Here is a 24,880-nt window from a genome sequence, read left to right on the forward strand (position 1 = left end):
AGAGCGAGCTGACAAGATGAAAGCAAGGAGAGAAAGAGGCGGTGAAAAGACGAGTAAATGGGTAGAGGGAAGTGACGTCACAGTGCTGCTCGGTTTCTCCTTTGCAACACAGTGACAGAGCCACTGCCAATAAGACTCTCTGCTGGTTTAAACCCCTCCCTGAGCAGAAATTCTAACACAACACAGACATGGAGAGGGAGAGACAAAAGAAAGAAAACAAAGATATCCCACCTACAGACAGAAACAATTAAAATTTAAGTTGCTCTGATTTACAGAAACATTGTGAAAATAATCACGAGAAAGGAGATGTGTCATGAAGCTACTGGCTTATACTTATATTTCAAGTTTTTTTAAGACTCCACTAAGATTAAGAACATGATTACCATATTGGGCAAGGATTAAAGTGACATCTACTTACAATTTACTGTTAAAATAGGTGCAGGGAAACATTTTCATTTAGGAAAAATCTACACACACCATTTTTGTGTCTTTACATATCCTATCCTTTGTCAAGTCAGGGGCCTGGAAATTTTTTCAGACCAGCTGTATTTGGGAGCTCTAGTGTCAGGTTTTTTTTTTCAATAGTCATAGTTTACAATATGTGATTTTATTTGATATTGATTTTCATAAATAGATTTTTTTCTATTGGCATTATTTATGGATGCAGTAGTGGATCAGCGGTTAGGGTGTCGGACCCGTAACCGGTGGATCGCTTAGCACTTACTGTGGAAAGGGATCAACAAAAGACTGAGGCAAGACTTGTGGCATGGCATGGCAAGACAAGAATACAAAAATCCTGGCATGAAGAAAAACAACAGACAATCCAAGGATCCTGACATGGCGGACAAAGTAAACGCTCTGACACAGGTGACTGGGAACACAAAGACTAAATAGACAAGACGAGACACAGGTGACACACATTAGGAGAGAGAAAGCAATCAGGAAAACCAAAAGCACAGCTACATGAAAACAGGACACACATGGGAAGTGAAACCTTCAAAATAAAACAGGACATGACAAAAACCTTGAAGTGTTGAGCAAGTTTGACCATGTGTGTCTTGTGTTTCACAAGCCTTGAAGTTGAAAGATTAGCATTGTTATCTGAGGTCAAGAAGAAACATAAAGCAAAGCAATCAGGAAAACCAAAAGCACAGCTACATGAAAACAGGACACACATGGGAAGTGACACCTTCAAAATAAAACAGGACATGACAAAAACCTTGAAGTGTTGAGCAAGTTTGACCATGTGTGTCTTGTGTTTCACAAGCCTTGAAGTTGAAAGATTAGCATTGTTATCTGAGGTCAAGAAGAAACAAACATAATGATAAAGTATTCAGAGAGAAAATGGCCGTGACTTTTGCGTTTCACAAGACACACATGGAACATAACACAAGGACTCAAAAGCCAAAAGACAGAGAACCAGGACGTGACAGAAACCTTGAACATAAGACATGAAAACACATGAGTCAAGTCAAGTCAAGTCAACTTTATTTGTATAGCCCATTTTTACAAGCAGTTTGTCTCAAAGGGCTTAACATAACATCAGCAACATCCTCTGCCCTTCGACCCTCACATCGACTAAGGAAAAACTCTCAGAAAAACCTTCAACAAGAAAAAATGGAAGAAACCTCAGGGTGAGCAACAGAGGAGGGATCCCTCACCCAGGACGGGCAGACGTGCAATGGATGTTGTACAGGCAGGAAAGCAGTTAACAACATGAGAATGACATTACTAAAAAGACAAGTAAAACAAAATCCCAACTGTTTAGTTTCACTTTTGGTACCACCTCAATATGATTTTAGACTGAAATTAGACTGAAATTATAATGAACTGCTGTAACATTCATGTATTTTTTATGTGCTGTTGAAAATCACTATCCTATCAGTTCAATTTCGGACCGTAGGGAGAACCACCCCGCCGATAGTCTGTGCACTATCGATAGCTATGATAGAGATTTAAAGATTAACAGTTAGTCAGACCTATTCTACCTGTGGCTATATATCATGAGGTGAGTGTAAGTATGCCTACCAGCCCTACACACTTTGTTTGGTGCTAAATATGCTTTATTAAACAGAAAGGTTTTAAGTTTAGTCTTAAAAGTGGAGGTGGTATCTGCCTCTCGAACCCAGATTGGCAACTGGTTCCACAGTAAGGATACCTGACAGCTAAAGGCTCATCCTCCCGTTCTACTTTTATGAATTCTGGGAACTGCAAGTAAACCTGCACTCTGTGATCTGAGTGATCTATTGGGAATATATGGGACTATTAGATCCTGCAGGTATGATGGGGCTAGTCCATTTAGGGCCTTTTATGTAAGTAGGAGAATTTTAAAGTCTATTCTGAATTTTACTGGAAGCCAGTGAAGAGAAGCTAAGATGGAGGAGATATGATCCCTTTTACTGATTCCTGTTAAAACTCTAGCTACTGCATTCTGGATCAGCTGCAGGTTATTAATAGAGTAATTTGGACATCCTGACAATAGTGAGTTGCAGTAGTCCAGCCTAGAAGTAACGAAAGCATGGACAAGTTTTTCAGCATCACTCTGAGAGAGGACGCTCCTAATCTACATGAGAAGACAAACATGAAACATGGCACATGGACTCAAACATAACACATGAATACAAGAAATGTGACACATGGATTCAAACAAACAAAAAAAAGGACAGAAAACCAGGACGTGACCGAAACCTGAACATAACATGAAAACACATGAGAGACAAACATGAAACATGGCACATGGACTCCAAAATCAAAAAACAGAACCAGGACGTGACATACCCCCCCGTCCCCCCTTTAGGAACAGATCCCAGATGTTCCTAAAACAAAAAAAAAAATCCAGTTCAAGACCAGTCTGGGCGGGTGGAGGGGGACCAGAAAGGAGGGTAAATCGAAGAGGAACAAACCAAGGAAACACAAGTCATAGTTTCAGCCCGGGTGCAGGGCATAGGCCTGGCCCGAAACCTCGGGCGGACAGCCCCAGTTCATCACCCAGGCAGGGCAAGATGCCTCAGGCAGTCTGCTCAAATGCTGGGCCTGGACCACACATGAGGCCTCAGGCGGTCGGCCCGAGTGCAGGGCCTGGACCAATGTCCGATCCATGAGCCGCCTCCGTGGCGGCTTGACGAGACGTGGCGACCTGACGAGACGTGGTGAGAGGCAGGCGGACCCAGCCCGGAGACGGTGAGCTGTGGCCCCTCCGCTGCAGCGTGATGAGCAAGTGGACCCAGCCCAGAGACGGTGAGCTGTGGCCCATCCGCTGCGGCGTGATGAGCAGGCAGACCCAGCCCGGAGATGGAGAGCTGCGGCCCCTCTGCCGCGATGTGGAGTGCACGAGAGGTGAGAAGGTCTGCTGAGGTATGGAACGCAGGTGAACCCAGGCTGGAGGTGGTGAGCTGCGGCCCCTCTGCTGTGGCATGAAGCACAGGCGCACCCAGCCCGGAGACAGCGAGCTGTGGCCCGTCCACTGCGATGTGAAGACCTGGCGTGGTTTGGGGTGCTGGCAAGCCCAGCCCAGGAACGGTGAACTGTAGTCCATCAGCTGAGGCGTGGAAACCTGGCGTAGCTTACAGTACTGGCGGACCCAGCCCTGGAACAGTGAGCTGCGGCCCCTCTGCTGTGGCATGAAGCACAGGCACCCCGGCCCGGAGACAGCGAGCTGTGGCCCGTCCACTGCGATGTGAAGACCTGGCGTGGTTTGGGGTGCTGGCAAGCCCAGCCCAGGAACGGTGAACTGTAGTCCATCAGCTGAGGCGTGGAAACCTGGCGTAGCTTACAGTACTGGCGGACCCAGCCCTGGAACAGTGAGCTGTGGTCCCTCAGCTGAAACATGGAACCCTGACATAGCTTGGGCAGCTGGTAGGCCCAGCCCTGGAACGATGAGCTGCGACCTATCAGCTGAAGCTTGAAGACCCGAGACGGCAGATGGCCGAACCCTCGGAGTCGGGACAGGAACATTGACCTCTGCGGCGGCTGGCGGCCTGAACTAGAAACGGCCTGAACTTAAAACATGAAACACATGAGAAGACAAACATGAAACATGGCACATGGACTCCAAAATCAAAAAACAAAGCATAACAAAAACACCAGGCATGACAACGTGCTTTCTGTTTTTATGCGATTTAAATGTCTGAAAAAAAAATCTGAAAAAAGAAAGAAAATGAACAAAAACAACATATGATATCAGTCAAAGAATTTAACTCGTGAAACAGTTTCCTTCAGAAAAATCTAATTGTTAACAGCTGATAAAGTTAGAAATTGAAATGAGAAAATTAAATCAACTAATGAGGTTTATTACATGGTCTTAGGAGAACTATAGATTTAAAAATAAGCTGTCTATTAATAAATGATTCTAAAACAAAAATGCTGACAACTCAATTCACAGTAATTAAGTTCTGAGCTGTGATCATACCTTGTATGAGTACTGTTGTGCACTTGTAGGAGCAATTTGGTTATTGGCAAAAGAGTCCATGATTATGGGGAATAATCACTAAAGCAAAAATCAGTGTATGTTTTATAATTCAATTCAATTCAATTCAGTTTATTTATATAGCGCCAATTCACAACAAAAGTTATCTCATGACACTTTCCAATTAGAGCAGGTCTAGACCAAACTCTTTAATTAAATTGTAAAATAGAGAGAGCCCAACATTCCCCCTTGAGCAAGCACTTGGCGACAGTGGCGAGGAAAAACTGCCTTTTAGAAGGCAGAAACCTCGGAGCAGACCCCGGCTCAAGATGGGCGGCCATCTGCCTTGACCGGTTGGGTTGAGAGGGAGAGAGAGAGAGAGAGAGAGAGAGAGAGCAGGAGAGCGACAAAGAGAGCAAGGGAGAGAGGCAGAGGGGGTGGGGTGTGAGAGAAGGAGCACACAAGCAGAGATGCATAGCAGCAGTAATAATACCAGAAGTATCGAAATGTAGATAATGATAATGACAATGAAGTATACAGAAGGTATTATGGTGATTTTGATAACAATGGTAGTGACAATAATGGTAGTAGCTGTACTGAGTCTTAACAGATTTAAATCAGATTATGACTAAACAGTAGTAATTGCAGTAGGTTTTGAGCAGGACGACAGCAGGACCGCAGCAGGAGGTCCAGTCATGATCGCTAGGAATCTGCGGGACAAGAAAGCACAGGGACTCCAGGGAAGAAGTTGAGTTAGTAATATGCATTAATGGGACATGAATGTGTGCAGAAGGAGAGGGAGAGGAAGAAAGAGCTCAGTGCGTCATGGGAGGGCCCCCGGCAGTCTAAGCCTATAGCAGCATAACTAGGGGCCGGCCTAGGCCAGCCCTAACTATAAGCTTTATCAAAGAGGAAAGTTTTTAGTCTACTCTTAAATATAGAGAGGGTGTCCGCCTCCCGGACCGAAACCGGAAGATGGTTCCATAGCAGAGGAGCTTGATATACACGTAAATATTGGGGCACCACCCTGTCACCAGGGACCAATAGCCAAATTAATTAATAGGAAAACAGTCTCTTAAAATTGTGAAGGATGATTCCGAGCACTGACTGTCATGAATTCAGCTGTTATTACAAGTACATACACAATAAACACAGACAATGACAGGTTAAACTATAACAGGATTTATTAACCAGCAACAACCATCCATAGATAAGTATCACTTTGTAATAAGCACTATTATAATCCAAGTTTTATCAACACACATTAACTATTAACTAGGGATAGCACAGGTACAGCTGCTAGAGTATATTTATACATAGGTGTGCATACAGGAGTGTGTGTGTGTGTGTGTGTGTGTGTGTGTGTGTGGGTGTGTGTGAGAGAGAGAGAGGGAGAGAGATGACAACAGACAGTATGGAGGCTAACAAGCTAGCCAGATAGCGGCTAACAAGCTAGCGGCTAAAAACAAACAAGATGGCGGTTAGCAAAATAGCGGCTAACAAGATAGCAGCTAACAACAAGCTAGTGGCTGACTACAATTCAGATGGCGGATGGCCACATGAGTGGAGGAACTACAACCAGAATGGCGAGTGGGGAAACTACAACCAAAATGGTGGAGAACTACATGAGGGGGAATCAGCACACGAGATGAACAACCACATAGAGGATGATTCAGCACACAAACAGCTAGTCAACACGAAAGTGATGACTCAGCAAAACACAAAATGACTACAGAAAAATACGCGGGCTGTATTATTTGGGGCCAAGTTGGTGATAACCTACGTGCTATTGCTTATGTTGTCATAGAAGAGAACAATGGGCGGAAGCCTTTGAGCGCCACGTACCCCTTGGTTACGGTTCATGATCACGCGCTCGGACCTTCGCCTCACTGTTGAGAGAAGAAGAGTGTGAGGAAAGATAGAAATGAAAATACAAGAAACACAACCCAATAAAAGAATCCACTCAAATTCTTTGGAGTCTCGCGTGTCACCACACAATAGCGGAGTCAGTAAACCGGAGCTTATCTGCTCAGCTATTGGTCCTTTAACCGGTGACGCGCGGTCTCGCTGAAACAGCGGAAATGACCGATTGGAAACAAAATCAATAAATGCAGCACTTAAAAGTTACAGGAAATCATGTGTAAACAACCCTACTTTACACTGTCTCTGCCCAGACATAAGCATCTTACTTTGCGTTGCTCCGATCTTTCGGAGTTTGAAATAATGATCCGCTTAAACGTTCGCAGCGTCGTCCTCGGCCGGATGCTGGCAGTCCGTTATCTCAGATGATGCGGAGTATTGATCTCTCGGCGGCAGCGGAGTAAATCACCGCTGAAGAAGTTAACAAACTTTGTTTCGTCCTTAACAAAGTTGGCGCGCGGCTCGTTAACGTGCGATCAGCTGATTGACCAGCGATCCACGTCGGTAAAAGGAGAAAAGGAAAAGTTACAGAAAAATACAACAGTCTGTTTCTCTGCCTGCGAGTTGCAGAACTGTGACCCGGGATCTAAGATGATGATAATCAAACGTCTGACTGTTGCTCCCTTTGGGCGGTTTGGACACCTGGAGAGCCTGGAGCAGCTCTCACTGTCACAGCACGCACGGGATAAAGCAAAGGCTGATGGTCGCAGTGACCTTTTATTACCTGAGTGACGCCACCTCGGACCCCCGTGGAGATGGCTGGCACGCAGCCAATGTTCGTGCTGGTTCTGAGTTTAAACTCAGGAATTTATGACTAGGTGCACGTCATGAGTGGGGTCTCTAACAGTTAGTCACTCTAACTCAGGCTTTATGGGTTACATGTAGGCCGCTCTATTGTTCTCCAGAGCGCATGGCCAGAGATCCCAACAGTACGGTGCCCTTACCGAGGAGGGAGCACAAATCACAGAGCAGTCCTTCTGGACCTGAACAATTGCAACATGATGACATTTATAAAGATGTTAATAGAGTAATTTTTTTAGTTGCTGGTTTTATATTATTCTTTGCCATGCCTTTCACAAATTTTTCAATTCAATTCAGTTTATTTATATAGCGCCAATTCACAACAAAAGTTATCTCATGACACTTTCCAATTTGAGCAGGTCTAGACCAAACTCTTAAATTGTAAAATAGAGAGAGCCCAACATTCCCCCTTGAGCAAGCACTTGGCGACAGTGGCGAGGAAAAACTGCCTTTTAGAAGGCAGAAACCTCGGAGCAGACCCCAGCTCAAGATGGGCGGCCATTTGCCTTGACCGGTTGGGTTGAGAGAGAGGGAGAGAGAGAGAGAGAAAGAGAGGGAGAGAGAGCGAGAGCAAGAGCAAGGGAGAGAGGCAGAGGGGGTGGGGTGTGAGAGAAGGAGCACACAAGCAGAGATGCATAGCAGCAGTAATAATGCCAGAAGTATCGGAATGTAGATAATGATAATGACAATGAAGTATACAGAAGGTATTATGGTGACTTTGATAACAATGGTAGTAACAATAATGGTAGTAGCTGTACAGAGTTGTAATAGATTTAAATCAGATTATGACTAAACAGTAGTAATTGCAGTAGGTTTTGAGCAGGACGACAATTCAGTTCAATTCAATTCAGTTTATTTATACAGTATAGTGCCAATTCACAACAAAAGTTATCTCATGACACTTTCCAATTTGAGCAGGTCTAGACCAAACTCTTTAATTAAATTGTAAAATAGAGAGAGCCCAACATTCCCCCTTGAGCAAGCACTTGGCGACAGTGGCGAGGAAAAACTGCCTTTTAGAAGGCAGAAACCTCGGAGCAGACCCCGGCTCAAGATGGGCGGCCATCTGCCTTGACCGGTTGGGTTGAGAGAGAAGGAGAGAGAGAGAGAGAGAGCAAGGGAGAGAGGCAGAGGGAAGGAGCACACAAGCAGAGATGCATAGCAGCAGTAATAATGCCAGAAGTATCGGAATGTAGATAATGATAATGACATTGAAGTATACAGAAGGTATTATGGTGACTTTGATAACAATGGTAGTAACAATAATGGTAGTAGCTGTACAGAGTCGTAATAGATTTAAATCAGATTATGACTAAACAGTAGTAATTGCAGTAGGTTTTGAGCAGGACGACAGCAGGACCGCAGCAGGAGGTCCAGTCATGATCGCTAGGAATCTGCGGGACAAGAAAGCACAAGGACTCCAGGGAAGAAGTTGAGTTAGTAATATGCATTAATGGGACATAGATGTGTGCAGAAGGAGAGGGAGAGGAAGAAAGAGCTCAGTGCGTCATGGGAGGGCCCCCGGCAGTCTAAGCCTATAGCAGCATAACTAGGGCCCGGCCTAGGCCAGCCCTAACTATAAGCTTTATCAAACAGGAAAGTTTTTAATCTACTCTTAAATACAGAGAGGGTGTCCGCCTCCCGGACCGAAACCAGAAGATGGTTCCATAGTAGAGGAGCTTGATATCTAAAGGCTCTGGTTCCCAATCTACTTTTGAGGACTCTAGGAACCACAAGTAGCCCTGCATTTTGGGAACGCAAAGTTCTGGTGGGATAATAGGGTACTATTAACTCTTTAAGATACGATGGTGCCTGACCGTTCAGGGCTTTATAAGTGAGGAGGAGAATTTTAAAATCTATCCTGAATTTTACAGGTAGCCAATGTAGAGAAGCCAGAACAGGAGAAATATGGTCTCTCATGCTGGTTCTTGTCAGTAGTCGTGCTGCAGCGTTCTGGATTAGCTGGAGAGTCTTTATGGATTTATTGGGGCAGCCTGATAGAAGGGAGTTACAGTAATCCAGTCTAGAGGTAATGAATGCATGGACTAATTTTTCTGCATCTTTCTGACTCAGGATGTGCCTAATCTTTGCGATATTGCAGAGGTGAAAGAATGCAGTCTTTGAAATATTTGCTATGTGCGAATTAAAGGACATGTCCTGGTCAAAGATAACTCCTAAATTTCTTACAGTGGAGATTGAGGCCACGGCTAAGCCATCTATCAATGCAATAGCACTGCATAATTTGTTTCTAAGGTGTTCGGGGCCCAGAACAATAACTTCAGTTTTGTCTGAATTTAGAAGTAGGAAGTTGCTGGTCATCCAGGTTTTTATGTCTTTAAGACATGCCTGAAGCTTGACTAGCTGATTTGTTTCATCTGGTTTCATTGAGAAGTACAGTTGTGTGTCATCCGCATAACAATGAAAATGTATGGAGTGTTTCCTAATAATATCACCAATGGGGAGCATATACAGGCTGAATAATATTGGCCCAAGGACAGAACCTTGGGGAACTCCATGACTAACCTTTGTGAGTGTGGACGATGTATCATTAACATGAACAAATTGAAATCGATCTGATAAATAAGACTGAAACCAGCTTAATGCAGTTCCTTTGATGCCAATTAGATGTTCCAATCTGTGCAGTAATATAGAGTGGTCAATGGTGTCAAATGCAGCACTAAGGTCTAACAGTACAAGGACAGAGATAAATCCCTTGTCTGATGCCAGGAGGAGGTCATTTGTGACTTTGACCAATGCTGTTTCTGTGCTATGATGAGCTCTAAAGCCAGATTGAAAAGTTTCAAATAAGTTATTATTTTGAAGAAAGTCATATAACTGATTGGCGACTGTTCTTTCAAGGATCTTGGAAAGAAATGGAAGGTTAGATATTGGTCTATAGTTGCTTAAAACCTCTGGATCAAGTGTGTGTTTTTTAAGGAGAGGTTTGACTACAGCTAGTTTAAAGGACTGGGGTACATAGTCTGTTATCAGGGACAGATTGATCATGTCTAATAGACAGGTGCTAGGTAAGGGTAAAGCTTCTTTGAGAAGGTTGGTAGGGATGAGGTCTAAGAGTCATGTTGTTGGCTTAACTAGATGCATGTTAGCATAGAGTTTATGCAAGTTCAGGCTAACAGCGGTTATTTAAAGTTCATAAACACTAAAAACAACGTATTGGTCAAATAAAAGACAACTCTTATTATCTTATAGTACACAGCAATTCCACTTCAAACATGCAGTTCCTCAAAGTATGAATGGGATAGCAAAGTCAGAGTATAGCAAGGATGAAAATGAACGTATGGGTGAACGAAGGCAGCGGGCCCTCGTCGTTTGCCCGTATAATGCCGTGCGGCGCACTAGTCTGTTCCTACGCTAAATGGGTTACGTCGCTAAATGTAAGCTAGCTTTAGCAATTTTGCTAATCAAGGAATTAAACTGTTTGACTGGCGTAAACAAGTTGAAAACACACAGGCTACAACATTAACACGTTCTATCTGCCGTTTCCTGCCGTTGTTTGATATTCACTCACCTAGAATATATGAAATGTGCCTGAGGATTGGTGGGGCTAAGCGGAATAAAAGCAGACCGACCTGGCTATGCAGCTAGCTGCTTTCTCATAAGCATGCCAAAAATAAAGAACACGTCTTCACAAACCCCAATACAATCATGCTTAACATGAAAATATGCAAAAATAGGTATTGGTGAAAAGACAAGACAAGACAACTTTATTTGTATAGCCCATTTTTACAAGAAGTTTGTCTCAAAGGGCTTAACATAACATTAGCAACATCCTCTGCCCTTTGACCCTCACATTGACCAAGGAAAAACTCCCAGAAAAACCTTTAACAGGAAAAATGGAAGAAACCTCAGGGTGAGCAACAGAGGAGGGATCCCTCACCCAGGATGGGCAGACCTGCAATGGATGTTGTACAGGCAGGAAAGCAGTTAACAACATGAGAACAACATTACTAAAAAGCCAAGTAAAACAAAATCTCAACTCACAAAAATTTTTACATTTTCATGTGATTCATCTGTTCTGTTTCACTTTTGATACCACCTCAATATGATTTTAACATTTCACAAGACTGAAATTATAACAATGAAATTATAATGAAATGCTGTATCATTCATGTATTTTTCATATGGTGTTGAAAACCACTATCCTATCAATTCGATGCAGTTCAATTTCGGCCTGCACGGGAGAACTACCCCGCTGATAGTTGGTGCACCGAAGAATGACAGGCAGATGTCAACAGTAGACATTGGGTTGGTCATAGAGCCGGATGCAGTTTAACATGAAGATCTGGATGGAGAGATACCTGGAGAAAGATACAGAGAGAGAGAGAGAGAGAGAAAGGGAGGGAGAGACACAAAACTACGAGGAGAACTGGACACACAGTTAGTGACATAAAATAATGAATTGTATGTTAATCTGACGAGGGGAGAGGATAGAAGAGAAAAAGGAGGAGGGGAAACTGCTTGGTGGATCATGTTTGTGTCCCCCGGCAGCATAGGCCTATAGCAGCATAGCTATGATAGAGATTTAAAGATTAACAGTTAGTCAGACCTATTCTACCTGTGGCTATATATCATGAGGTGAGTGTAAGTATGCTTCCCAGCCCTACACACTTTATTTGGTGCTAACTATATGCTTTACTAAACAGAAAGGTTTTAAGTTTAGTCTTAAAAGTGAAGGTGGTATCTGCCTCTCGAACCCAGATTGGCAACTGGTTCCACAGTAAGGATACCTGACAGCTAAAGGCTCGTCCTCCCGTTCTACTTTTATGAATTCTGGGAACTGCAAGTAAACCTGCACTCTGTGATCTGAGTGTTCTGTTGGGAATATATGGAACTATTAGATCCTGCAGGTATGATGGGGCTAGTCCATTTAGGGCCATATATGTAAGTAGGAGAATTTTAAAACCAATTCTGCATTTTACTGGAAGCCAGTGAAGAGAAGCTAAGATGGGGGAGATATGATCCATTTTACTGATTCATGTTAAAACTCTAGCTACTGCATTCTGAATCAGCTGCAGGCTATTAATAGAATAATTTGGACATCCTGATAATAGTGAGTTGCAGTAGTCCAGCCTAGAAGTAACAAAAGCATGGACAAGTTTTTCAGCATCACTCAGAGACGACGCTCATAATCTTAGCAATATTACGGAGGTGAAAGAAGATGGTCTTAGAAATCTGTTTAATGTGATGGATAAATGACACGTCCTGATCGAAGATAACGCTGTGGTTCCTCGCAGTCGTACTGGGGGCCAAAGTAATGCCATCCAGAGAGAGAATATTATCAGCTATTCTAGTTCTAAGATGTTTGGGGCCTAGAACAATGATCTCAGTTTTGTCTGAGTTTAATAATAAGAAATTGGAGGTCATCCAGTCCTTTATGTCCTTAAAACATGCCTGGAGCATGGTTAACAGCTTTGTTTCTTCAGGCTTTAAGGATAAATACAGCTGAGTGTCATCAGCATAACAATGAAAGTTTATGCCATGTTTCTGAATAATATTTCCCAGAGGGAGCATGTATAAGGTGAACAGGATTGGCCCAAGCACTGAACCCTGTGGAACACCGTGGTCAACCCTTAAATGTTAAAAATTAAAGGAAACATCATTAACGTGAACAAAGTGAAATCTATCTGATAAATATGATTTAAACCAGCCTAGTGCTGTCCCTGTGATCCTAATCTCATGTTCTAATCTGTGTAATAAAATGCTGTGAATGCAGTGTCAAAAGCAGCACTGAGATCTGACTATGGAGACAAGCCCACGGTATGATGCCATGAGGAGGTCATTTGTAACTTTAACCAGTGCTGTTTCTGTGCTGTGATGGGCTCTGAAACCAGACTGAAACACTTCAAACAGACTGTCCCTGTGTAGGTGATCAGTTAACTGATTAGCAACCACCCTTTCAAGTGTTTTAGCAAAGGTCTGATAACAGCAGTCTTAAATGCCTGTGGTACATAACCTGTTGTTAAAGACAAGTTGATCTGATCTAAGAAGGAAATGCCAACAAGGGAAAGACGTCCTTGAGGAGCTTAGTTGGGATGGGGTCTAAGAGACATGTCGTTGGGTTAGATTTATTAATGCTGGAGGTCAGCTCAGGGAGGTCTATAGGCAGGAAGCTGTCCAGAGATGGAGTAGGACTAAAAGAGGTTTCTGGCAGTATGTTGGCTATTCTGGGGAGATCTTTATTAATTTTTTTCTCTGATGTTAGTGATTTTATTGATGAAGAAACTCATGAAGTCTTCACTACTAAGAGCTGCAGGAATACAAGGCTCAACAGAGCTGTGTCAGCCTGGCTACAGTGTTAAAGAGAAAACATGGATTGTTCTTGTTTTGCTCTATTAATGATGAATAATAGGCTGTTCTGTACAAAGGGCCTTTTTATATGTCAGTAGACTATCTTTCCAGGCCCTCTGGGATTCAATTGATTTGGAGGAGTACCACTTCCTCTCCATTCGTCTTGATGTTTGCTTCAGTGTTCGTATATTTGAATTATACCAAGGAGCTAGTCTTCTATGATTTTTAACCTTCTTTCTCAGTGGGGCAACCACATCTAAAACTCTGTGTAATGCGGCTGCAGTGTTGATGACAAGGCAATCAATTTCTGCAGGAGTAATAAGATAAGATGAACTTTATTGATCCCGCAGTGGGGAAATTCACCTGTTGTGGCAGCTCACAAGGACAGAAGAGGAGTGCAAAAAGCAAAGAGTGTGCAAAAACAGTTACAAAAGAGTGTAGAGGTAAAATAAATTAACAATTTACAAGGTAAGTAAAAATAGTACACTATAAAGCTATATACAAGTCCTCGTAAGGGAAGAAAGAGGACTAGACCATAGAATTATACAGTCTAACAGCAGTGGGAATGAAAGACCTGCGATAGCGCTCCTTCCTACACTGAGGGTGTAGCAGTCTGCCGCTGAAGGAGCTGCTCAGAGCCTCCACTGTCTGATGCAGAGGGTGAGAGGTGTTGTCCATGATGGATGTCAGCTTGGCTAACATCCTCCTCTCACCCACTTGTTCCATGGAGTCCAGTGGGCAGCCCAGGACAGAGCTGGCCCTCCTGACCAGCTTATTTAGTCTCTTCCTGTCCCGGTCCGTGCTGCCCGGTCCCCAACAGACCACAGCATACTGAATAGCAGAGGCTACCACAGAGTCATAAAAAGTCCTTAGAAGGGGCCTGCACACTCGAAAGGACCTCAGTCTCCTCAGAAGGTGGAGGCGACTTTGGCCCTTCTTGTACAGGGCATCGGTGTTATGTGACCAGTCCAGTTTATGGTTGAGGTGGACACCCAGGTACTTGAAACTGTCCACAATCTCAATGTCCAAGCCCTGGATGTTCACTGGTGTATGTGGTAATGACCTTCTCCGAAAGTCAATCACCATCTCCTTTGTTTTACTGGTGTTTAAGCACAGGTGGTTGCGCTCACACCAGTCCACAAAGTCCACGATGACTGACCTGTACTCCGTCTCATTCCCCTCAGACACACAGCCAACAATGGCTGAGTCGTCAGAGAACTTCTGGAGGTGACATCTGCTGGTGTTGTAGGTGAAGTCCGAGGTGTAGAGGGTGAAGAGGAAAGGTGAGAGTACTGTTCCCTGGGGGGCCTCCGTGCTGCAGACCACCACCTCAGACACACAGTTACGCAGTCTCACATACTGTGGCCTGTTGATGAGGTAGTCGATGATCCAAGCAGCCAAATGTCCGTCCACACCTGCTCTCTCCAGCTTCTCTCTCAGCAGCACCGACTGAATTGTGTTGAATGCGCTAGAGAAATCAAAAAACATGATTCTCACAGCACTCCCAGCACTCTCCAGGTGAGTCAGCACCCGGTGCAGCAGGTAGATGACAGCATCATCCACCCCAATGTTTGGCCTGTAGGCAAACTGCAGCGTGTCCATCGCTGTACTCGCCACAGAGCGAAGGTGACTGAGGATGAGCCTCTCCATGGTCTTCATCAGGTGAGAGGTCAAGGCGACAGGCCTGTAGTGGTTTGGCTCCTTGGGGTGTGCAGTCTTAGGAACTGGAACCACACAGGAGGTCTTCCACAGGACGGGGAACCTCTCCAGACTAAGGCTCAGGTTGAAGATGTGCGAGACCACCTCACAGAGCTGGTCAGCAGTCCCTAAGCAGTCTGGGGCTGATCCCGTCTGGTCCTGCAGCTTTCCTGCACTTCAGCCGCCTCAGTTCTCTCCTCACCTGGTCCGATGTTAAGGAGAGGGGTGAGAGAGGGGGGTGGGGAGGGGAAAGGGGTGGACAATAGGGGATGGTTGGGCTGATGGTGGAAGGGGGGGCTGGTGTGAAGTGGTGTGAAGACAGGGGGGTGATGGGAGGTGAAGTAGAGGACAGTGATGGTGTGGTGATGGTGGTAGTGTCTGCTGGCCTGGAGATGTGTGAAGAGGGTAGAGGATGGGTGGCAGAGGGGGTGGGGTTGGAATTAAACCTGTTGAAAAATAGGTTTAATTCACTTGCCCATCGCTGGTTGCCTTCAGCTGTCCCTCTGGCTCCACTCTGTCCATGTCCTGAGATGGTCTTCAGGCCCCTCCACACATCTCGTGTGTTGTTATGCTCCAGCCGCTCCTCCAGCTTCTTCTTGTAGCTGTTCTTTGCCCGCCTGATTGCGTACTTGAGTTCACACTGAACTCTTTTCTGCTCCACTCTGTCCCCAGAAAAGAAAGCCCTCTTCTTCTGGTTCAGTAGGGCTTTCAGCTCAGGGGTCACCCAGGGCTTGTTGTTGGAGAAACACCGTACTCTCCAGGTTGGCAAGGTGTTCTCCACACAGAAGTTGATGTAGGAGAGCTGTAAAGTGTCTCCCAGTCTGTGGTTTGGAAACAGTCTCTCAGTCTCTCACTGGCCTCATCAGTCCACACTTTCACAGACTTCTTCTGTGCAGGCTCTCTTCTCACCCTGGGTGTGTATTCAGGGAGCAGATGAACGAGACAGTGATCAGAGCGTCCAAGCGGGGCGGAGGTGTATGCGTCTTTGACATTAGCATACAAAAGGTCCAGCGTCTTGTTGCCCCTGGTGTGGCACTTCACATACTGTGTGAATGTGGGGAGAGTGGAAGATAGAGAGGCTCTATTGAAGTCTCCACTGATAAGCACGAGGGACTGTGGGTGCTGTGTCTGCATCCTGGTCACTGCACTGTGGAGCAACTCACAGGCGGCTGCTGCATCGGCTGAGGGAGGGATGTACACATTAAACACAGTGGGGCAGTCGTGGATCAGCGGTTAGGGTGTCAGACCCGTAACCGGTGGATCGCTGGTTCGATTCCCCGTCCCGGTGTCCATGGCTGAGGTACCCTTGAGCAAGGTACCTAACCCCCACTGCTCCCCGGGCGCTGCACGCGGTCACCCACTGCCCCGGGTTTGCTGTGTGTGTGTGCACGTCACTTGGGTGGGTTAAATGCAGAGAACAAATTTCGTTGGAGTGAGTTCCCTCCAATGACAAAATATGTCACTTTAATCTTTTTTAATCTTTAATAACGTGCGAAAACTCCCTTGGGATGTAATAAGGCCGAATGCCAACAGCAAGTAACTCGATGTCTTTAGTGCAGACTTGTCAGCCCCCCGCCTTTCGGCTTACCACAGTCCTCCACTCTCCGGTCAGCACGCACAAGTTTAAAACCATTCAGGGAAACCACAGAGTCCGGTATCAGTCCATTCAGCCAGGTCTCAGTAAAACACATAAGGCCTGCACTCCCTGTACTCCTTCTGCAGCCGGATCAGTGCTGTAAGCTCGTCGGTCTTATTGGAGAGGGAACAGACATTTCCCATAATAACGGAGGGTATATATGGTCTGTACCTCCGTTTCCTCTCCTGGATCTTTCGTCCCGCTCTGCAGCCTCTCCTTCTCCTCCGTATTTCCGCAGGAATCTCTGGTTTGTCCGCGTAGAGAAGAGCAGGGCCGCATAGAGCTAACAGCTGATCCCTGGTGTAAACAATAGAGCCATGGCTGAAGCTGAAGGGGTTCCCCAGTGGAATGCCAAAAAGGTCAAAACAGAGCAAAAAGCAAAAAACAAAACTAATGAAAGTGGTGTCCCTGTGTGCACATTTCCTACAGTAATCAACCACATTAAACAAAACACGTAAAACACGCCAAAAAACTGTAGAAAAAACTAAGAAGAAGAGAAGAGGGGGCAGAGCTGCCACAACTTGCGGCTGCTCCTCCAGCGCCATCATGAGAACAAATATATTAATATATTAATATTAAAATCAGTACGCTCTGTTGTACTGGTATATGGTGCTGAAGGGAGCTGTGATGGGATTGTATCCCTAAATCTGTCTACAGTATTCTCAGAGAGGCATCTGCTATAGTAAGCCTTTTTGTTCTTTGCTGTAAGGTGTGTTAGAGTTAGCTCAAAAGTTAGAAGTGAATGGTCTGAAAGGAGAAGGTTTTGAGGGACAACTAACAGGTTCTTAGTTTCTAGGCTATAGGTGAGAACCAGATCAAGGGTGTGATTATGACAGTGTGTTGGTTCATTCACTATCTGAAGGAAACCTATTGAATCTTAGAATGAGTTAAAGGCTGTCTTAAGACTGTCAGAGTCAACATCCATATGCATGTTTAAGTCGCCCACTATATTGACTTTATCTGTACAGAGCACTAAACTAGATAATAAGTCTGAAAACTCAGACAGGAACTCTGAGTAAGCAGCAGCAGGTGGGCGATACACAACAACTAATAAAATTGGCTTTTCTGACTTCCAGTTTTGGTGAGACAGGCTGAGAGTGAGACTCTCAAATGAACTAAATAAATAAATAAATTATAGTAATTATTAAATTATTATAGTGTATATTGAAGTAACTAGGGAGAAGGGGTGAGATTGAATAAGCTTTGGCTTCTTCCCACTCCTTTTGAACATAAATAAGTGTTAAGCATTGTTATTTCATTGTGTGATTGTTTCATTTCTTTTTTGTTTATCTATGTTCAAATAAATATCAATCAATCAACTATAGATAGATTTAGGTTTGGGGTTAATCTTAAGAATGGAGTGGTAGATTGCTGCCGCTCCTCCTCCTAGGCCTGTGCCTCGAGGAACATAATAGTTAATATAACCAGACGGAGTTGATTCGTTTAAACTAACATACTTTTCATCCCATAACCAAGACTCAGTGAGACAAAATATATCGGACTGATGATCAATTATTAGATCATTGACTAGGAGGGATTTAGAGTGGAGGGATCGTATATTTAATAATCCACATCAGACTGTCCTATTTTGTAGTTCTAAATAATTGCTAGTTTGTATTTTTATGAGGTTTTTTTGATTAACAGTTTTGATTTAAATTTTGTGCTAGTTGGACTATGGGAGGACGAGGCACTGACACTATTTCTATGGGATTGTTAAACTTAGTATTACTGTGTGCATTTATATTTTTATTTATTCTACTTTTAATGGAGGGCGGCAGTCCTGCAGAAGCAGCAGAAAAGCGTATAAGACAGCAACTCTGCCTCCTGGCCTCGACCCTGGGTTGTCAGGGGGTTGGTTGTCTAATAAACTTGGCTATATTGTTAGAAATAAGAGCTGCAGCACCCCAGGTGGGATAAATGCCGTCTCTGCTAATAAGGCCAGGTTTTCCCCAGAAAGTCTATAAAGGCCACGTTGAATTTGTCATGTAGGCTCAGAGCAGAGACTCAAAGCCACACCACAATAATTTTAGCTGTTTTAGCTGTGTCCAATTGTTCAGGAAAATCTTCCCTCGAAGTCCAGTAGAATCATCAACAGGAGACAGGATTCTGAGCAGCAAAGACTTTAATGCCGGCAAAAAAGGGAAAAACCGTTCACAAAGCACACTAGGTACACATGAAGGGTCTCTCTGAATGACTGGTGGCTTCACATTATATACCTTAAGGTTTGGACCTTTCCACGCCTATTGTCCATCCCTTTTGCCAACTTTGTTTTTATTACACCAATAGGTTTCTCTTTTTGTCCTGGATTGGGTGGTGACCTTTTACACCATTAGGTAGTGTGGATTAAAAAATGTTTAACATGCCTTATTCTGTTTTATGCTATATGTTTTATGCTATATTATTAATGGTATAATTAATAATGTTATAATCATGTAGAACTAGTTGTTTGTCTCAGGACTGCACACTCTGAGGGAGATAGAGGTATCATGCATAGTAGGAGAAGGACACCATATCTCAAGTCACTCTGACCGACAGGAGAAGACACTGATACACCACCCCTCCCCTCTCGCTTGAGTGTAAAGGTGTTGAGACTAGCAACCGGTGTTATCTTAAAGTATATATAATGATGTACTTCCTTGAGTGCTTTAGATCCCACTTGGCGTTTGGCTGAAGCAGACTTGTGTTCTGAGGTGGGATCTCCAAAGATCTTTGTTTCTAAAATAAATAACTCTGTTTTAAGGCTATTCAACGACTCTGTTTTAACTCTCTCACATCAACCTACTCGGGGAAGCAAGTGGGCTTCAACAGTAGGCCTGCCCTAGGCCCTAGACTTTCCACTGGCCTTATCTTGCACCTGTTTATTTATTATTTTATTATTATTTTGCTTCTGTGCACAATTTACACCATTATAATTTTATGTACTTCTGTGCACAGTTTACAACATTAGTTCTCCTCTCTGGGCTGCCTTCCAGTTTCGGCTGGCACCAGACACTATTATCTCCAGGCCTCTTTCTGTGCTATTTTTTAAAAATAATTGTTTTATGCAGGATTACAATAAATGCTCTTTTCCAGGTTTACAGCAGTTACAATGAGATTACATTGACAGTGTATGGCTACCATAGACAGTGTTTCACTACCATAAAACAGTTTCACAATTACAGTTTTTACCTTCTATAGCTTACAGGCCCTTAACCAGTTGTATTCTTACAGCTGTATCTTGCTTTTCTTTCAATCTTAATGGAAACATGACTACTTCATGCTATCATATTGCATTGCATACTATAACTTTAGCTCATCATAACTTACATAGAAATTATACCACATTTTCTGGACACCACCGTGACATCCAGCGACGGAGCGATGACATGCGGCTAAACATGTCATCACTGGTCAGATTCGGGAGGGGACCAGAGAACGCTACGGAGTCCGACATAGTTTTTGCCAAATTACACACCGACTCCATGTTAACTTTGGTGACCTCCGACTGGCGTAGCCGGGTGTCATTAGCGCCGACGTGAATTATAATCTTACTATATTTACTCTTATCTCTCGCCAGAAGATTTAAATTGCCCTCTACGTCGAAGACGGGAGAGGGAGAGGCAGAGGGAGAGCGAGTGAAAGAAGCCATGCTAGCACTAAGCTAATTTGAGCTAAGCGACAGAGACAAAACGGAGATCGGTGAAAGTAAGGAAAGAATCCAGAAGATCGTGCAGTTAATAAACTTTTCCTAAAGTGCTTGTGTACTTATTTATCAAAACCAACCACAGTGAAAGCTAACACAAAGTATGTCGACTGAAGTAAATCCACAACACAACACCGAGGACCAAACGCAGGCAAGTGTATGAGTAGGACAGAGCAGAGCACAGGAAGTGACGTAATACGCAACACGTTACACAACCATAGATTCAGACCGTCAGAAGATCAGATCAGAACATATTTTATGATCAATTTATGCAGAAATCTATAGTTATATATTTACAATACTCTGCATACACTACATATATACTCTGTCTACATATGAAGCCCAGGTGAGGCTTGATAAGTCAGGGGGTCTGCCCAAATGCTGGGCCAGGACACAACGTGAGGCCTCAGGCGGTCTACCTGAATGCTGGGCCGGGACCAAGGGCTGAACCATGAGCCGCCTCTGTGGCGACCTGACGAGGCGAGAAGACCTGAGGAGAGGTTGAGACCTGACGACGAAACATGGAGACCTGAGGACCTGACGTGGAGATCTGACGAGACGTGAAGACCTGACGAGACGTGAAGATCCGGTGACCTGACATGAAGACCTGACGAGACGTGGAGATCCGGTGACCTGACGAGACGTGGAGACTTGGCGACCTGACGTGGAGACCTGGCGACCTGACGTGGAGACCTGGCGAGACATGGAGACTTGGCGACCTGACATGGAGACCTGACGAGACGTGGAGACCTGGCAGCAAGACGTGGCGACCTGACGAGACGTGGAGACTTGGCGAGACGTGGAGACCTGACGAGACGTGGAGATCCGGTGACCTGACGTGGAGACCTGACAAGACGTGGTGACTTGGCGACCTGATGTGGAGACCTGACGAAACGTGGAGACTTGGTGACCTGACGTGGAGACCTGACGAGACGTGAAGATCCGGTGACCTGACGTGGAGACAGGGTGAGACGAGGCGTGAAGGCAGGCAGACCCAGACCTGGAACAGTGGGCTGCGGTCCATCAGCCGAAGCATGGAGCCCTGGCGTAGCGTGGGGTGCTGGCGGACCCAGACCTGGAACAGTGGGCAGCGGTCCATCAGCCGAAGCATGGAGCCCTGGCGTAGCGTGGGGTGCTGGCGGACCCAGACCTGGAACAGTGGGCTGCGGCCCCTCAGCTGGAACATGGAACTCTGCCGTTGCTTGGGAAGCTGCTGGACCCAGCCCTGGAACTATGAGCTGCGGTCCCTCAGCTGGAACGTGGAACTCTGGCGTGGCCTTGGGAGCTGGCGGACCCAGCCTTGGAACTGTGAGCTGCGGCCCCTCAGCTGGAACGTGGAACTCTGGCGTGGCCTTGGGAGCTGGCGGACCCAGCCCTGGAACTGTGAGCTGCGGGCCCTCAGCTGGAACGTGGAACTCTGGCGTAGCTTGGGAAGCTGCTGGACCCAGCCCTGGAAGTGTGAGCTGCGGCCCTTCAGCTGGAACGTGGAACTCTGGCATAGCTTGGGAAGCTGGCGGACCCAGCCCTGGAACTGTGAGCTGCGGCCCCTCAGCTAAAACGTGGAACTCTGGCGTAGCTTTGGGAGCTGGCGGACCCAGCCCTGGAACTGTGAGCTGCGGCCCCTCAGCCCCTCAGCTCCTCTTCTATGGAACCATCTTCCGGTTGCTATTGTCACGATTGGTCGGCGTCGCTGACGCAGAAATTAGCTGAACCCCGATGCAGAGTCAAAAAAGGAGCTGGCAGGCGTGGTGGAGGTCCAAAAAACAATAGTCTTTATTTAAACTAAACTAAACTCAAAAAACACACACACTTACTGTGGCTTAGGAAGAACCAAAAGATCATGGCAAAAAACTCCAGACAAATACATAGCATGGCAAGGCAAGGCAAGGCAAAAAGATCCTGACATGACATGGGGGAAAAACACAGACGCTCTGACAATGGTGACTGGGAAGACAAGGACTAAATAGACAAGACAACTAGACACAGGTGACACACATCAGGAGGGAAAAAGCAATCAGGAAAACTAAAGCAAAGCTACATGAAAACAGGACACACAGGGGAAGAGACACTTTCAAAATAAAACAGGACATGACAAAAACCTTGAACATAATACATGGAAGCACAAGACAAACATGGAACATGGCACATGGACAGAAATCAAAAGACAAAGCATAACCAAAAAACACCAGAGTATAAGCCCAATTTCCTAACAAAATACCTAATGCAAATAAATATAAACAACACTATATAAAGATAAAAAAAACCAATCAGAATAAGAGATGTCACAGTACTGCGATATTGTGCAAATTGCAGAGTAGTGCAAATGACAGTAGTGCAAATGAACGACAGTAGTGCAATTGAAAGTTCAGAGTTCTGTGCAAATGGCTGCATTGTGCAATGTTTCATGGGTGGTTGTCGGGAAGAGGTGTGTGTGTGTGTGTGTGTGTGTGTGTGTGTCTGTGTGGGTGGGGTATAAGGTATGGGGGTAGCAGCAGGGGCTACAGAGCTGTTCCTCAGTCTGGTGGTCCTGCTCTTGATGCTCCGCAGCCTCCTGCCTGAGGGGAGAGGGGCAAACAGTTTGTGTGAGGGGTGGGTGGGGTCCTTCATGATGCAGGAGGCCCTTTTCCTGCACCTGGAGGTGTAAATGTCTGTGGTGGTGGATAGGCTGTGTCCCACAGTCTTCTGTGCAGCTTTCACCACCCTCTGCAGAGACTTTTCCTCTGCTGCAGAGCAGCTGCCGTGCCACACAGTGATACAGGAGCACAGGACGCTCTCCACCACACATCTGTAAAAGGATGTCAGGACTGAGCTCCCCAGTCCAGCATGCCTCAGCCGACTGAGGAAGTAGAGGTGCTGGTGTGCCTTCCTGATGAGGCAGGAAGTGTTGTTGCTCCAGGTGAGGTCGTCCGTTATGTGGATGCCCAGGTACCTGAAGCTGGAGACCACTTCCACCGCTGTCCCTCCGATGTACAGAGGAGGAAGGGGGAGATGTCTTCCCCTTCTGAAGTCCACGATCATCTCCTTGGTCTTTTTCACGTTGATGCAGAGGTTGTTCTCTCTGCACCAACCCTCCAGGCGTTCCACCTCCTGCCTGTAGTCGGACTCGTCGCTGTTGACGATGCATCCAACCACAGCTATATCATCCGCAAACTTCACGATCAGGCAGCTCGGATGTTGCGCTGAGCAGTCGTGTGTTAGCAGGGTGAACAGGAGGGGGCTCAGCATGCAGCCCTGGGGAGAGCCGGTGCTGTGGGTGATGGGGGAGGAGGAGATATCATGGATCTTCACTGTTTGCGGCCTGTCCGTCAGGAAGTCCAGGACCCAATTGCAGAGGGTGGAGCTCAGTCCGAGAGCACTGAGCTTGTGGATCACTGTCTGTGGAATGATTGTGTTAAAGGCAGATGTAAAATCCACAAAGAGAAGGTGGACATAGGAGTCTTTATTCTCTAGGTGGGTGAGAGCTGTGTGGACCACAGAAGCTATGGCATCCTCTGTGGATCGGTTCTTCCTATATGCGTATTAGTGTGGGTCCACAGTGACGTCGATGCAGTCTTTGATAACCATAAGACCTGCTCTACTCTGTAGTAAGCTCCTGGACATGCAGGTGAATGACTCGCTGGTCACCTGGATTGAGGACTACCTCACTGACCAGCCACAGAACACCACCGCGGACACCATATTGAGCAGCACAGTGGCTCCTCAGGGGACAGTCCTCTCACCCTATCTGTTCACACCGTACACCTCGTATTTCAGGTACAGCTCACAATCCTGCCATCTACAGAAGTTTTCAGATGACTCTGCCATTGTGGGCTGCGTCACCGGTGACCGGGAAGCTGAATACCAAGGTCTGGTGGACAGCTTCGTGGAGTGGTGCAGCTCAACATAGGGAAAACTAAAGAGCTGCAGGTTGACTTCAGAAAGATGAGTACCCCCCACAACCCTATCAACATCAGGGGTACTGAGGTGGACAGTGTGGACTGCTAAGTATCTAGGGGTCCACATAGACAATAAACTGGACTGGACAGTCAACACCAATGCCCTCTACAAGAAAGGGCAGAGTCTCCTTTCCTCCTGAGGAGACCCAGGTCTTTTAATGTCTGCAGGACAATGCTGCAGATGTTTTACCACTCAGTGGTCTCCAGTGTCATCTTGTGCTTGTGTCGTGTGCTGGGGCCACAGGGTGAAGAAAGTTGATGCCAACAGACTTGATAAGCTCATCAGGAGCGCTGGCTCTGTCCTGGGAGTGGAACTGCAGTCTCTGGCAGAGGTGTCTGAGCAGAGGATGCTGCGTAACTGCTCAACATCCTCAACAACAAGTCCCACCCCCTGCATGCCACACTGGAATCCTACCGCAGCACCTTCAGTCGTAGACTGAGACCACCAAGGTGCTCCACAGAACACCACAGGAAGTCCTTTCTCCCTGTGGCTG

General features: G+C 45.7%; 1 pseudogene; it reads right to left on the bottom strand.

The window, feature by feature from the left end:
• Positions 1-3,052: 3,052 nt before the first annotated feature.
• On the bottom strand, positions 3,053-18,469 carry LOC124057114 (annotated as a pseudogene).
• Between the last annotated feature and the right edge of the window lie 6,411 nt (positions 18,470-24,880).

The sequence above is a fragment of the Scatophagus argus genome, chromosome 3, assembly GCF_020382885.2.
Source record: "Scatophagus argus isolate fScaArg1 chromosome 3, fScaArg1.pri, whole genome shotgun sequence".
Lineage (NCBI taxonomy): Eukaryota > Metazoa > Chordata > Actinopteri > Scatophagidae > Scatophagus > Scatophagus argus.